This window comes from Dermochelys coriacea, chromosome 6, assembly GCF_009764565.3.
Source record: "Dermochelys coriacea isolate rDerCor1 chromosome 6, rDerCor1.pri.v4, whole genome shotgun sequence".
NCBI lineage: Eukaryota > Metazoa > Chordata > Testudines > Dermochelyidae > Dermochelys > Dermochelys coriacea.
The window spans coordinates 71,579,220-71,595,488 of record NC_050073.1 but is presented as its reverse complement, the minus strand read 5'-3'; the positions used below and the strand labels follow the sequence as shown (position 1 = coordinate 71,595,488).

At 41.0% G+C, this 16,269-nt stretch overlaps 1 protein-coding gene across 4 annotated transcripts in view; it reads right to left on the bottom strand.

Moving 5' to 3' along the window:
• RASGRP1 (RAS guanyl releasing protein 1) overlaps window positions 1-16,269 on the bottom strand; it is a 90,750-nt gene that overhangs the window by 53,492 nt on the left and 20,989 nt on the right. Inside the window, exons 1-2 of one of the 4 annotated variants that reach the window (XM_043515734.1) lie at window positions 6,351-6,356; window positions 2,970-2,975 (exon numbers count right to left, since the gene is read on the bottom strand). The exons of the other annotated variants lie outside the window; for them this stretch is intronic. The gene's annotated coding sequence lies outside the window, so the exon portion shown is untranslated. Of the gene's footprint in view, window positions 1-2,969; window positions 2,976-6,350; window positions 6,357-16,269 lie in introns of those variants that run through there. 4 annotated transcript variants of the gene reach the window in all.

The window sequence follows — 16,269 nt, the reverse complement described above, 5'->3', positions numbered from 1 at the left end:
CCCATGAGACCCTCCTGTCCGATTCCAGGGGCAGTCGGGATGGGGGTGGATGGGGCAGAGGTCCTGGGATGGGGGGCATCAAGGAACGCAGAGGGGTTGGATGGGGCAGGAGTCCCCAGGGGGCAGGGGTGGGCAACGACCCCTCTCGTGGGGTGAGGAGGGAACCCGTTAAGATTTTGGCAGCTCATTACTGAGGTGGTGGGATATAATTGGTTAAATAATCATGTTACAATATGTTAGGATTGGTTAAGGTATAGCTAAGCAGAACTCAAGTTTTACTATATAGTCTGCAGTCAATCAGGAAGTGTGTGTGGGGGGGGGGGGAAATGGGAACAGGGAATGGGGGTGAGGAAATTGGAATCATGTCCTGCAAAGGGCAGGAATAGGAACAGGGCCACAGGTAAGGCTCTGTGGTGTCAGAGCAGGGAAGGGGACACTAAGGAAGGAAACTTGAATCATGCTTGCTGGAAGTTCATCCCAGTAAACATCAAATTGTTTGCACCTTTGGACTTCGGGTATTGTTGCTCTCTGTTCATGCGAAAAGGACCAGGGAAGTAAATGGGTGAAGGAATAAGCCCCCTAACAATGAGCAGTTTATTTTTACGTTTATAAGTTGAAAGCTTCTTGAGACTCATTTTCATTTCCGCTTGTATACCTGTTACTAAGCCACACACCCTGCTGAGCAAAACCACTGAGTGAATACTAAATAAATTGGAATGGGTGCGTGTCAGTGTTGTATCATTTTACATTAGGAAGTGCTGCAAAATAGCATAAAAGTGTTAGTTTTGTTTTAGTGCATTTGTTTAAAAAAAAAACCCAGAACAACCCATGTGCTTTCATTCCTTTTTTCTGTAAAATACATATGCTATGTAGATGTGGGAATTTTTCAGCCAGTATGCATGCTACTCAAATGGGCAGATAAAATAGAACATCCCAATCTAGATCTATTTGCCACCATCAGCCACTATTTAAAAAAAAAAAAAAAATCCAGTCACCAATAACTGGGAGAACATCTGAAATAGAAATGCCTTGCAGCATGTCCTGAAGGCTGCCACAGCTGGGCTCTGAGGGGCTCTCGGAAGGAGTATGTTCCACAGTCAGGATCCCTCTACTGAGGCCTGGCTGCCAGTTCATAAGAGTTCAACCCTGGGGGACAGCAAGAGTGCCCCAGATTAACTGAAAACTTGTAGCAAGGGAACACCTAGAGGTCATATTTGGGGATGGATATTTCATAACCAACATCTATCTATAGGGGTTCCTCTTTATCACTGTGGTATCTAAACTGTACTTCTGAAGTGAATCAGAAGCCAATTCAGGCATGGAGTACTGATATCACATGCTCTCAGTAACCAAACCTCTAAGAAGGTGAATAACTTTTCTCAAGTTTCAGAGTAGCAGCCGTGTTAGTCTGTATTCGCAAAAAGAAAAGGAGTACTTGTGGCACCTTAAAGACTAACAAATTTATTAGAGCATAAGCTTTCGTGAGCTACAGCTCATCCGATGAAGTGAGCTGTAGCTCACGAAAGCTTATGCTCTAATAAATTTGTTAGTCTCTAAGGTGCCACAAGTACTCCTTTTCTTTTTGCGAACTTTTCTCAAGTACCTGAAGTCTCCTAGTAGTTCTCAAAACATAGCACCCTAGAGAACACATTGCAGTAACTAAGCCAAAATCATAGATAGCTGCATGGAGGTTCATCTCACTTGATGCTGCAGTCACTCACTACTTAGAACTCCTAGGGATAGCGGCCTTCAAAGTGCTATTTGTGATGACTTAAATAGCCACCTCCCAATAGTGGGAGACACTCATATAATCATAGGAGCATAGTGTTACAAATGTTCACCCCAGGAGATAATTAAAGCAGCATACCTCCATAGCACAGGTGGGAGAATCAAAGTACTCAAAAGCCCATATCAAAGACCTAAGGAAACATATATAGGAGTACAAAAAAAATATGAAGGCTTATCCAGGAGCTCAGAAAACTGTTACCATCCTACTCATGCTTACTGTTCTGCATCTCTGCTCCAGATGGAAGCAGATGCAGGACTAAAAGAGAACCTTAGGAACACAAGAAACAACTTAAGTTGGAAGGGGCTCTGTCATGAGTTCTATGGTGCTCTGCAAAAGGTACTACTCATTTATGTCCTCTTCAATTGCAAACACCACAGATAGCATTGCAGGCCCTCATGTTGTCTCATCAGTTTTAAATCAATTTCCGCTAAAAACTCCCCATTCTCTCTAATGCTATGCAATGTGAGGCAGAAACTGTAAGGGAGCCCCAATGGTTCTGGTGGTTTTTAGCTTAAAAATTTAAATTTTACTCCCTTCTCAAACTCAAAAACTGCCCCTTCCAACAAGTTGGCAAAGTACTAAAGAAGGAGCAAGAGGATGAGTGGGGAGTAGTTAGCACCCCCCAACAGTCAAGTCGCTATTTGAGGTATATGATCACTTCTGTCTTCAGGCCTCTTGCTCGTCACACACATTTTATTTGATTGAATATGCCCTCAGTGGGCATGCTTGGTAGACAGACATTTATATTACGAAAACTGTGCAAATTACCTCCCCCATTGTGTTCTAAATATTCAGTGACTTCCCAGCCAAAAAATGCTTTTGTCCCCTCCTCTGTGTATTCTTCTGTGGTTTGAATTCTCATTTGCTAAATATATTAAAGCAGGCTATTACTTTGGTCAGCTCTTCAAGACCACTATACAGCCTCCACTCTCTTGGAAATTCCTAAATAGAACCCTGAGGTTACATGTATGTTATCTGGTGCAAACAATCATACTGATACTTTATATGTAAATTATGGCTACATTAATGTCAACCAAGATGTGAAACTATTTCTGGAAGCTTTTCTCTAGGTATCTTTCACTTTCTTTCATATACTGTTCTTCATTTTGTTTGCTTATTGAAAAAGAAATGGACAAAAGTATTTTGAGCTTCATTTACAGCAGCTCCCCAAGAACTTGACCAAAATCTAATTCCTGAAGCTATACTTGTCTTTCCACCGACTGGCCTATGTTCTTGGAATCTCGAGCTGGTTATTGCTCCATCTTTCATACAGCAGATTTACCCACATTGCCTATTGCTGCAGTTGTGATGCTTTAAATTAGCAACCACTGCAGCTGTGGCTATCTAATGGCAGATATAGTCATTGAGACCCAGAACCTCAAAGGTATTTAAGTGAATACCTGAATACCTTTTGAGGATTTGGGCCTAAGTTACTGATTGCCTAATGGATCCAGACGAGGTCATGATCAAGCTGGGTAGAGGAACTTGCTCATCATAAATTCATAGATACTAAGGTCAGAAGGGACCATTCTGATCATCTAGTCCGACCTCCTGCACAGCGCAGGCCACAGAATCTCACCCACGCACTCCTATGAAAAACCTCACCCATGTCTGAGCTATTGAAGTCCTTAAATCATGGTTCAAAGACTTCAAGGAGCAGAGAAGCCTCCCTCAAGTCAACCATGCCCCATGCTACAGAGGAAGGCGAAAAACCTCCAGGGCCTCTCCAATCTGCCCTGGAGGAAAATTCCTTCCCGACCCCAAATATGGCAATCAGCTAAACCCTGAGCATATGGGCAAGATTCACCAGCCAGATACCCAGGAAAGAATTTTCTATAGTAACTCAGATCCCATCCATCTAATATCCCATCTCAGGGGATTTGGCCTATTTACCCTGAATATTTAAAGATCAATTACTTACCAAAATCCCATTATCCCATCATACCATCTCCTCCATAAACTTATCAAGTAGAATCTTAAAACCAGATAGATCTTTTGCCCCCACTGCTTCCCTTGGAAGGTTATTCCAAAACTTCACTCCTCTGATGGTTAAAAACCTTCGTCTGATTTCAAGTCTAAACTTCCTGGTGGCCAGTTTATATCCACTTGTTCTTGTGTCCACATCGGTACTGAGCTTAAATAATTCCTCTCCCTCTCCGGTATTTATCCCTCTGATATATTTATAGAGAGCAATCATATCTCCCCTCAACCTTCTTTTAGTTAGGCTAAACAAGCCAAGCTCCTTAAGTCTCCTTTCATAAGGCAAGTTTTCCATTCCTCGGATCATCCTAGTAGCCCTTCTCTGTACCTGCTCCAGTTTGAATTCATCCTTTTTAAACATGGGAGACCAGAACTGCACACTGTATTCTAGGTGAGGTCTCACCAGTGCCTTGTATAACGGTACTAAAACCTCCTTATCCCTACTGGAAATGCCTCTCCTGATGCATCCCAAAACCGCATTAGCTTTTTTCACAGCCATATCACATTGGCAGCTCATAGTCATCCTATGATCAACCAATACTCCAAGGTCCTTCTCCTCTTCCGTTACTTCTAATTGATGCGTCCCCAACTTATAACTAAAATTCTTGTTATTAATCCCTAAATGCATAACCTTACACTTCTCACTATTAAATTTCATCCTATTACTATTACTCCAGTTTACAAGGTCATCCAGATCCTCCTGTATAATATCCCGATCCTTCTCCGAATTGGCAATACCTCCCAGCTTTGTATCATCTGCAAACTTTATTAGCACACTCCCACTTTTTGTGCCAAGGTCAGTAATAAAAAGATTAAATAAGATTGGTCCCAAAACCGATCCTGAGGAACTCCACTGGTAACCTCCCTCCAACCTGACAGTTCACCTTTCAGGAGGACCCGTTGCAGTCTCCCCTTTAACCAATTCCTTATCCACCTTTTGATGTTCATATTGATCCCCATCTTCTCCAATTTAATAATTCCCAATGTGGCACGGTATCAAATGCCTTACTGAAATCTAGGTAAATTAGATCCACTGCATTTCCTTCATCTAAAAAGTCTGTTACTTTTTCAAAAAAGGAGATTAGGTTGGTTTGGCACGATCTACCTTTTGTAAAACCATGTTGTATTTTGTCCCATTTACCATTGACTTCAATGTCCTTAACTAATTTCTCCTTCAAAATTTTTTCCAGGACCTTGCATACTACAGATGTCAAACTAACTGGCCTGTAGTTACCCAGATCACTTTTTTTTTTTCCTTAAAAATAGGAACTATATTAGCAATTCTCCACTCATTCGGTACTATTCCTGAGTTTACAGATTCATTAAAAATTCTTGCTAATGGGCTTGCAATTTCAGGTGCCAATTCCTTTAATATTCTTGGATGAAGATTATCTGGGCCCCCCGATTTAGTCCCATTAAGCTGTTTCAGTTTCGCTTCTACCTCTGATATGGTAATATCTACCTCTATATCCTCCTTCCCATTTGTCATATTTTATGGCAGCCTTTATATTAATAAATAGGGGTGGGGCATGCAAACTAAATTCAGGTGATTCCCTTTCAGCAGTAAACCATCACTTCTCTACTACCTGAGCTTCAGACATGATGCACCACTCATTTATCAAGCCTCTTAGAGCTTTTTTTTTTTTTTTTTTTTTTTTAAAAGGGGGAGATTTTCTCTCTTGGGGAAGAGGCAGAAGATAGAATGTTGCAGCAGTTCTGTTTACATTACAATTACATTCATATTGGGGATATCCAATCATGTGACAACCATGCTACAACATTCCTGGGTTTTGTTTGAATAGAGGGACCAAATCATGTTCAGGGTACTACCCTATAGACAGCACTAAAAAGGTCTGGCCTGTAACATGATTATTGGCCCTATTAACGCAGGAAAAAATCAATCCATGCTTTAAAATGGCTAAGGCCCATACACAGTAGTAAACTTCTCTTCCCTAACTACACAAAGGTAAGTACCATTCATGCTCCATTTGTATCAGACACACATGAGGCATATATCTCTCCATCTCATGCACAAACAGGGCCTGATCCAACTCTCACTGAAGCTAATGGAAAGGAGTCCACAAAGAGGAGAGACTATAAAATTAAATGAGAATGCACCAGGATCTTGGCCAGAGGAAGGAATATTAACATCACTTTCCATATTCAGCTCTGCAAAAGGATCCCTAAACAACAAGCCAATAAAACACGAGTGTTGCAAGAAACCCCATACTTTGAAATGAAAATTCTCGAGTGTCTTTTCCCCTGTGAGACAATTGGGGAATCTGTATATGTACAACCCATGAATTGTCTGATACAGATACATGTAACAATTCTCCAGTCTCATTCTGAATGTGGGGTTTATTTGCTTTTTCTCAGGTTCTCTTGGATTTCAAGGGGCAGTGTCCAAGGGCTAACAATAGTGTCCATTAAACCTTGATGGTCTTCTTTTCAAATAGAAGCACCCTAGACTAAACGCTGGATGCTATGCAAGAGAACTGCTTTATCAGGGGATGGAATGACGGGCAAAAGAATCACCTGGTAGTGGTCTCTTCTGTTGAGACAAAGCAGGAGGTCACATGACACAGAAGGCAGGAAGGCTATAAAAGGGCAGGAGCCGCTCTTTGTCACAAACCTCTCAAAACCACGTTTGGCCTTTTTATAGTCGCTCCTAGCGGCTAGCCCTGTGTATTATTTTAAAGTGAAATGGCTAGTGAATCAACTACCATCAAGCAATATGGATAGTCTTATCCCTACATCCACTTTATTCAGGCAAGGGATGGATTGAGTCTGTCTGTCTGTCCATCCACATGAGAATCCTGCTTATTTTCTTAGATTAATTTGATTAGCTCTTTCTCTTAGTAGACTGCAGTATTTCCCCTCCATAAAACCATTCAAGGGAGCTTTTGGTGCAACTGCAAAGAAACTCAAGGTGGAATTTGACAGAAATGAGAGCCAGACTATAGTTGCCTTCTCTCAGGAGCAACCTTTATGAAGTTACTCACACTTACAGGGAAAGGTAACGCTCTGAAGTAGAAAGAAAAGACAAATTGGATGATTTTGAAAAGTTCAAATGTATTTGGAGACACCAAACTTACGTGGGTGAAAAGCATTTCATTATTTGGTCTGATTTTTCCAAAATAATAGAAGCTAAAACAAAGCGTAAAGGGGAAAAAATACCTGATGTTCATTGTCCTATGGAATGTTAAAAATGTTCATTCTTGCAAATTTATGGCATAGATGAGACAACTTTTTACAAGATTATCTTTGCTACAAAGCCTACAGAACAGATTGAATGTGGAAGCTTCACAGAAAAAGTTCTAATAGCATAAATTTATAATTCTTTATCACCAAGCTGAAGAACACTGCTAATTCATTAGAATTACCCTTTGCCCTGGGACTGAGTCTTAACTTCACGACAAGAACATCCAATTTAGACCTCACTGGAACAAACATGGTGGGGTTTAGTCCAGGTCTTATATGCCTTCATTTAGCCAACCAAAACAAACAAATGTAGTATTCTCCTGGTGATATCTCCTTAAGATACCTCTTTGCGAGCCCAGTGGTAAATTTCATAAGCATATTTGCCAACCTCTGGGGAAACAACAGCAAAACCAATTTCAGACCACCAAACTGAAAACACTGCCAAAGATGTTGCCACACTGCCCCTTTTTCTTTCTCATCAGCTGTTTTCCAAAAGAGTTGCTATTTGAAAGAATAAATCACTTGACCACCATTGGTGGAGTTTTCCAATGCAGAAAGACATCAAGGAGCTATTTTTTCATGTTATATTAGCTCTTCCACAATCATTATGACCAAGACCTAAAGTGACTTGTTTAAAAACAAGTGTGGTAGGATCGCCCACAGATATCTAAGGTAGCTTGTGTACTTTTGGCCCCCTGTTTGAAAAAATATCTAAATAGCTAAAATGATCTGCAGTCATGGAAAGCCCCACTTCACATTCCTCAATATCTGAAACTTTCTATTGGACTCATACCAGAATTTCCTTTAGGTAAGCTTCCTTTCCAGTACAGAGGTTTCCTCTTCAGCCTCATCTCAAAGTATTTGTCTAATCCTGGTCTCAGGTCCTCTCTTAGATGGACAGGGTAAGAGACATAATTTCTAACACAAGTATCAAGGTACTCCGAACTTGTGTAGCATCTAAGAATTATCATTCACCAGCTGTTTCAGTGCTAATATAGTCTTTTTCCACTTAAAGGTGTATTTGTCTTGCATTTCTTTGCCCTCCCTTCCTTTTATCACAGCTCAGTATTCTTTGCATCTCTTCAAACTAATTGCCCTACCTTGTAGCACTGAAGCATACTTCCATTCTAAATTGTTCACAGATCTTTCTACCATCGTGGGGTTATCTGGAAGAAAAATTTTACAGGTTCTTTTGCATTGTTTTCCTGTTAAAATTTTCATTAACTAGTAAACTAATAAAATAATAATATGAAAGTCTGTTTGAAGAGTCCAATTTGGGTTAATGTTGGAAGAATCTTGCTTGAAGTGAATGCCTCATTTGTAGGGCCCTATCAAATTCACAGTCCATTTTGGTCAATTTCACTGTCATAGGATATTAAAAATCATAAATTTCATGATTTCAGCTATTTAAATCTGAAATTTCACAGTGTTGGAGTTGTAGGGGGTCGCAAGGTTATTGTGTGTGGAGGGGGGAGGGGGAAGGTGCTACCCTTACTTCTGCATTGCTGCCTTCAGAGCCAAACAGCTGGAGAGCATCGGCTCCTGGCCAGAAGCCCAGCTCTGAAGGACGAGCTGCCACCAGCAGCACAGAAGTAAGGATGGCATGGTATGGCTTTGCCACCCTTACTTCTGTGCTGCTGCCTTCAGAGCTGGGCACCTGGCCAACAGCCACCACTCTCTCGCCACCCAGCTCTGAAGGTAGTGCAGAAATAAGGGTGGCAATACCGCAATCTCCCTAAAATAATCTTGCAACCCCCCTGCAACTCACTTTTGGGTCAGACTCCCTGTTTGAGAATACTGGTCTCCCCCATGAAATCTGTACAGTATACAGTAAAAGCACACAAAAGACTGGATTTCATGGTGGGAGACCAGATTTCACAGTCCGTGATACATTTTTCATGGCCATGAATTGACTAGAGCCCTACCCATTTAAGTTATTTAACTTATCTGCAACCAAAGATTGCTGTTTAACCTGAGACCAGGAGGCTATGATAAGTGGATAAGACCTAATATTTTAACATTTTAAACTTATTGCCCACTTCCACCGTGCATTTTTGTCCTCCCATACAACTTATCATACGTGCCCCATAATCCAGGGTGGAATTTTCAAAAGCACTTAAGTAATTTATGAGCAAAAATCCCATAGGCTTTCAGTACTTAAGTCACTTCGTTCTTTTGAAAATCGCACCCTTGATGTCTGTCTAGCTGATTTGTAGGCACAATCGGATATCTGGCTGCTATCACATACACTCAAATATTCCAGGCACAAAGCTTCCTATCCTACTCCCACTGAAGTCAGTGGGAATCTTACGTGCCAGTTTTCAAAATCAGGACCTTAAAGTTTAGCGAGTTAAAGAGGACAAACTGACTTAAATAGCAATAGAGAAGAATAATTTGATAGGGAGTGGAAAAGGCTTAATGAGAACTATTTGATAATATGAAGCTCCTTTCTACCACTCTCTCTCTCCTTCATGTCTAAATTAAAACAGCAAATATGGAATGGCCGTAGCTGCCAACTTCTAGCATCTTATGCAAATTTACAATGAACTAATTTGCATATTCATAAATAATTTACATGTCCCCATAAACTTCAGCCTTTGGTCAACACATTCTGCTCTAAGCAGTGGTGTGTGTGTAGGTCATGGAGCTGCCAAAAGTTGGTATCTATGGATGGGAAAGGAATCTTGGAGGCTGTCATGGTAGGTGAGCGAGTCTTGGAGAGTGACTGGGTCAGTGATGGGAGTATGGAATTGCCAAAGGATTTCTGGGTATGCTGAATTGGATAGGTTGCAGTGCTGGGGGTGGGATTGCTGGGTAGGTATATGGTGGGAGAAATCTTGTGGCTGAGTAGGGAAGTCTGGTGTGGGGCTGTCTGGAGTGTAAACTGGGGGCTACTGAGAGATGAATATATGGGGGAAAACTAGTGACTGACTAGGGGGGGAAGATCGTGTCTGGAGAGGAATCCTGGATCTGGGGGAGCCTGGTACTAGTACTGAACCCCTCACCACTTCCTCCCTGGCTGCTGGAGGAGCAAGTGTCTCCTCTTAGCTGTTTCTTCCCCACTGATTCAGCAGGGGAGACAGAGGCCATTTGGCTGCCCCAGCATAGTGGCCACTGGTGGCTGACAGCTGCATTTGCAGCCTATTACTGGAGCCCAACTGGATGCATGACCTCTCATCTGGGCTGCAGGAATATGACATGGTTGCCCAATACATGAGCGTCACATAAGACATGACACTTAGCAGCTCTGAATGGGCAAAACATGATAAAATCCTAATTCCTCACTGTCCCAGTTCTGTGCTCACTCTCATTGAAATCTGAGTCTCAAAGTCAATGGGCATTACACACACACTTGCTGGTTCAGATTTGTTGGAGTATGTTCAATTCTGAGTGATAAATCTTTCCCAGGTCTACTTAGATTCTAGACTCTGGGGCAGAGACCATCTTTGGTCTGTGTTTGTACAGCACCTAGCACACTGGAGTCCTGCTCCATGTCTAGAGCTCCTAGGAGCTACAGAAATACACAAATTAATTTGCTAATTTTGTAGGTTATTCTAAACAATTTTCATTTGTCAATATTGCTTTTTAAACAAATAACACATTTGTATGAATTGGAGGCTGATGTTTAATGTTGCTGATCAGCACTGGGGAGTGGGAGAAAAAATCCCATCTATCCCAAAATGAGGAATTATAGAAGATAGAAACCATCCAAAATAAATGTTCTGAAGGAGAGTCAAGTTCAAAGGCTGAGCAAAACAGATCTTGATGTCACATTATTGATCCCTGCCATATGAACTCCACACTTCAAAGACATGACACATACTGAAAAACTTCACTTGGAGATATGACACTTCACCACCATATGTATGCAACTGGGCACTGACTTAAAGTTCACTCTGTGTACATTTGAGTCTAAAAGGCGCAGTGCTCAAAGACTCCTGAAATCCATCTCCCATGCATGAGTAGCAGCGATTGCCCCAATGACTGCTGCCTCCCCTTTGCCCTTCCCCAGATGCTTGCTTCAAATTCTGAATTAGGTATCAGGGATGGGATGAAAAGAAGTTTAGGAAAAAATGTCTTGATTTTTTTTCCAGCCTAAAACAGCAAGATCTATTAGACTGTGTAATAATCTCTCATGGGATGTGGAAGCTACGTTGTTTCAGTCATTTAAAATTGGTGCAAAGTACTAGAGAATATACTGTGGTGGTGATCTTAAGGACTGGCAGTGTGAATAGTAATGTACTATTGTAATAGTAATGTACAAGAGAAAAAATACTGAAAGTTCCTGCTTCAAAGAACTTACAATCTAAACAAGATAGACACAGATTAAATAGGATGCACTGGGAAATCCCGAGAGGAATTAATTGGATTTTATTTTTTGCTACTGCTTCACATATTGGCTGGAGGAAAGAATGGACACTAATAAAGGTTTCTTTGGAGACTGAATTGGTCATCACTTTTAAATGCCTAAACTTTTGCGAAATGTAGAGAGATTACATCCTTTTCCTCAACTGATATACACATTTTTCTCCCAGATACCTCTAAAAGGCATTCACTAAGGGACCTAGGGAGAACTTTCATCCTTTTTAACCACTTTCATAAAAATTGAACATGGAGGGCCAGATCCACAGCTGGTGTAAACTGACCTAGCTCCACAGATGTCAACAGAACGATTCACACTTGCACTAGCTGACGATCCAGTATATTTTGACTAGTAATAGTCCTTGGTATATTCCCTCTTTCAATCGGAGATAATCATTGACACGCCGTAGTCAAATCCCATATTTTACATGCAACATCATCCTACAAAGTAGAATTTTTTTCATTTCAGTTGTCCAAAGTCAACATGCAGATCAGCCCATCCTTTTATGGCTGGGGTCTTGGATCTAGAGATTCTGGGAGCAGGTAATTAGTAGCCAATGGAAAAGGCTGAGGTTTTGCATAACTGGGTTGGAGGGGTACATTTGCATTCACCTCCTCCTAGATATTTCCTAGGAAACTCACTTAACCAAAAGTTCATTCATATCTGGCACATTCTTTAAACAAGTCCTTTGAAGCTAATACCACTTCCCAGTGTTTACATTAGTCATGTCTGCCCACAGAGAGGTTCCATACAATCCCACAATAATACATGAACATCTGCAAAAGGCTAATGCAGTGCCCATCTTTAAAAAAGGGAAGGAGGAGGATCCAAGGAACTACAGGCCAGTCAGACTCACCTCAGTCCCAGGGCAAATCGTGGAGCAGGTCCTAAAGAAATTAATTTTGAAGCACTTAGAGGAGAGGAAAGTGATCAGGAACAGTCAGCATGGATTCACCAAGGGCAAGTTATGCCTGACTAACCTAATTGCCTTCTATGATGAGATAACTGGCTCTGTGAATGAGGGGAAAACAGTGGACGTGTTATTCCTTGACTTTACCAAAACTTTTGATACGGTCTCCCACAGTATTCTTGCCAGCAAGTTAAAGAAGTATGGACTGGATGAATGAACTATAAGGTGGATAGAAAGCTGGCTAGATCGTCAGGCTCAAGAGGTAGTGATCAATGGCTCCATGTTTAGTTGGCAGCTGGTATCAAGTGGCATGCTCCAAGGTCGGTCCTGGGGCCGGTTTGTTCAATATCTTCATTAATGATCTGGAGGATGGCATGGATTGCACCCTCAGCAAGTTTGCAGATGACACTAAACTGGGAGGAGAGGTAGATACGCTGGAGGGTAGGAATAGGATACAGAGGGCCCTAGACAAATTAGAGGATTAGGCCAAAAGAAATCTGATGAGGTTCAACAAGGACAAGTGCAGAGTCCTGCATTTAGGATGGAAGAATCCCATGCACTGCTACAGACTCAGACTTCGGCAGCAGTTCTGCAGAAAAGGCCTAGGGGTTACAGTGGACGAGAAGCTGGATATGAGTCAACAGTGTGCCCTTGTGGCCAAGAAGGCCAATGGCATTTTGGGATATATAAGTAGGGATATTTCCAGCAGATCGAGGGGCGTGATCGTTCCCCTCTATTCAACATTGGTGAGGCCTCATCTGGAGTACTGTGTCCAGTTTTGGGCCCCACGCTACAAGAAGGATGTTGAAAAATTGGACAGCGTCCAGCAGAGGGCAACAAAAATGATCAGGGGGCTGGAGCACATGACTTATGAGGAGAGGCTGAGGGAACTGGGATTATTTAGTCTGCAGAAGAAGAATGACGGGGGATTTGGTAGCTGCTTTCAACTACCTGAAAGGGGGTTCCAAAGAGGATGGATCTAAACTGTTCTCAGTGGTAACAGATGACAGAACAAGGAGTAATGGTCTCAAGTTGCAGTGGGGGAGGTTTAGGTTGGATATTAGGAAAAACTTTTTCACTAGGAGGGTGGCGAAGCACTGGAATGGGTTACCTAGGGAGGTGGTGGAATCTCCTTAGAGATTTTTAAGGTCAGGCTTGACAAAGCCCTGTCTGGGATGATTTGCTTTGAGCAGTCGGTTGGACAAGATGACCTCCTGTGGTCCCTTCCAACCCTGATATTCTATGATTCTATGAAAAGAAAGAAATAAGACTGAGGGTCAATAAATTTTTTTGTCTTTGAAACAGCTTTTTAAAAAACTAATTCAAATTTTTGGCAGCATCTCCTATGGAAAATGTTAAATTATCAATGGCTGTTTTACATTTGTTACAACTACAATCAGCTTTAGTTAACTAAATTAGCATTTAGCATTCTAAAGAGCAGTAACAACTCTTCTATGCTTGTAATGTCATTAGCTCCTTATTAACAATTTCTGTTGCCAAGCAACTAAAGCTTCTATGCCATATTTGATGGAATTATGCCAAGATTATGTAAAAGCATAAAGATCAATTCCATTTTAAACAGAGTAAAACTGAGCTAACTGATGAGTACTTTATCTAATAGAAACGTCAATTTTCAGTTTAGGATGGTAATATTTAAGAGGTGGGGGGAAAACCCAGAAATTGAAGGATAAAAGGTAAACAAAATGCCATTTCCAGGTGAACCTAGTAGCGAAAAACTAAATGATAAAGATAATTTGCTTCAATGTGGGTGTGTATTCACTTATAAAATACGTAACTGCCTTTGAGTCAGAATTCTGTGTTACAGTTTGTATGAATTAAGCTGACTTTCTAAGCTTTCCATCAGTGGCAACATGATTTGAGCAGGTAGGGAATGCTGACCTCACATATAACATCTGACTTTGTTTTTAAAATGTCAGTGTTTAATATTTTTAAAATTGCCAGGTTGATGGGATTTGATGAATATATTGTACCCCAAGCTTGCCTTATATATGGCTGGAATATCAAACAGGATGCTTTTTTAAACAACTAAATGCATGGAAGTCTAACTTCATGGAAGTCTAACCAGCTCTTGATGATTTGGGCTACAGTTTAATAACTTATATATTGCAAAGAGAACTGTGTAAGCAGACCCTTCTAGTCACAAGGAGATGCACTGAAATCATTAGGGTTCCACACAAGCCTGGGTGGCTGCCCACATGGCCTTCTTTGCAGGACTGGGGCCTATGGCAATTACTAAGGCTCTCTAGAGTTGCAGTAAATTTTATTCTTCTAAAAAAAAACCCCAGAGATTGTTGGCCATGGAGAAATAAGTGTGGTCCAGTGGTCTGGGCACAGGAGGCCAGGAACTCCTAAGTGCTGAGAGGAGCACTGATACTGACTTCCTCTCTGGCTTGTGGTATGTAACTTATTATTTAAGTCAGCTTCTGTACCAGATGACTGGAGAATAGCTAATGTGATGCCAATTTTTAAAAAAGGTTCCAGAGGTGATCCCGGCAATTACAGGCAACTTCCGTACCGGGCAAACTGGTTGAAATGATAGTAAAGAACAAAATTGTTAGACACATAGATGAACATGATGTGTTGGAAGAGTCAACATAGTTTTTGCAAAGGGAAATCATTCCTCACCAATCTACTAGAATTCTTTGAGAGGGTCAACAAACATGTGGACAAGGGTGTTCCAGTCCATATACTATATTTCAGAAATCCTTTGACAAGATCCATCACCAAAGGCTTTTAAGCAAAATAAGCTGTCATGGGATAAGAGGGGAAGGTCCTCTCGAGGATCAGTAAGTGGTTAAAAGATAGGAAACAAAGGGTAGGAATAAATGGTCCATTTTCAGAATGGAGAGAGGTAAATAGTGGTCCCCCAGGGGTTTGTACTGGGACAAGTACTGTTCAACATATTCATCAATGATCTGGAAAAAGGGGTAAACAGTAAGGTGGCAAAATTTGCAGAGGATACAAAACTACTCAAGATAGTTAAATCCAAAGCAGATGAAGAGTTACAAAGGGATCTCACAAAACTGGGTGACTGGGCAACAAAATGGCAGATGAAATTCAATGTTGATAAATGCAAAGTAATGCACATTGGAAAACCTAATCCCAACTATACATATAAAATGATGGGGTCTAAATTAGCTTTTACCCATCAAGAAAGATCTTGGAGTCATTGTGGATAGTTCTTTGAAAACATCCACTCAATGTGCAATGGCAGTCAAAGTGAACAGAATGTTGGGAATCATTAAAAAAGGAATAGATAATAAGACAGAAAATATCATAGGATATGCCCACATCTTGAATACAGTACACAGATGTGGTCGACCCAGCTCAAAAACATATATTGCAATTGGAAGTTTCAGAAAAGGGCAAAAGAAATTATTAGGGGTAGGAATAGCTTCCATATGAGACTTTAATTAATAAGACAGACTCTTCAGCTTAAAAAAAAGAGATTACTAAAGGGGGATATGATAGCGGTCTATAAAATCATGACTGGTATGGAGAAGAGTAAATAACACTTTCTTATTTACTCCTCATAACACAAGAACTAGGGGTCATCAAATGAAATTAATAGGCAGCAGGTTTAAAACAAGCACAAGGAAGTATTTTTTTCACACAGCACAGTCAACCTGTGGAACTCCTTGCCAGAGGATGTTGCGAAGGCCAAGACTATAACAGGGTTCAAAAAAGAACGAGATAAATTCATGGAGGACAGGTCCATCGATGGCTATTAACCAGGGTGGGCAGGGATGGTGTCACAGAAACACTGCCTATTTTGAACTGCTTTTCATGCATTTCTGAAGTGTTTAAAGCTAAATATATTCCTTTCTACTGCTAATATAAAAACAAAATATCTAAGGTTTTTAGGGTACAGTAGCCCTGGTGAGGACATGGGCTGTAGAGAAAGATAGTGGGAGTTAAAAGGTTAGCTTAACTTACCTGGCAGTGTAGGGAGAGGTGGTTGATAATGCAGCTATCTGGTAGTCTGCTTGGGGTTATTTCTATAGG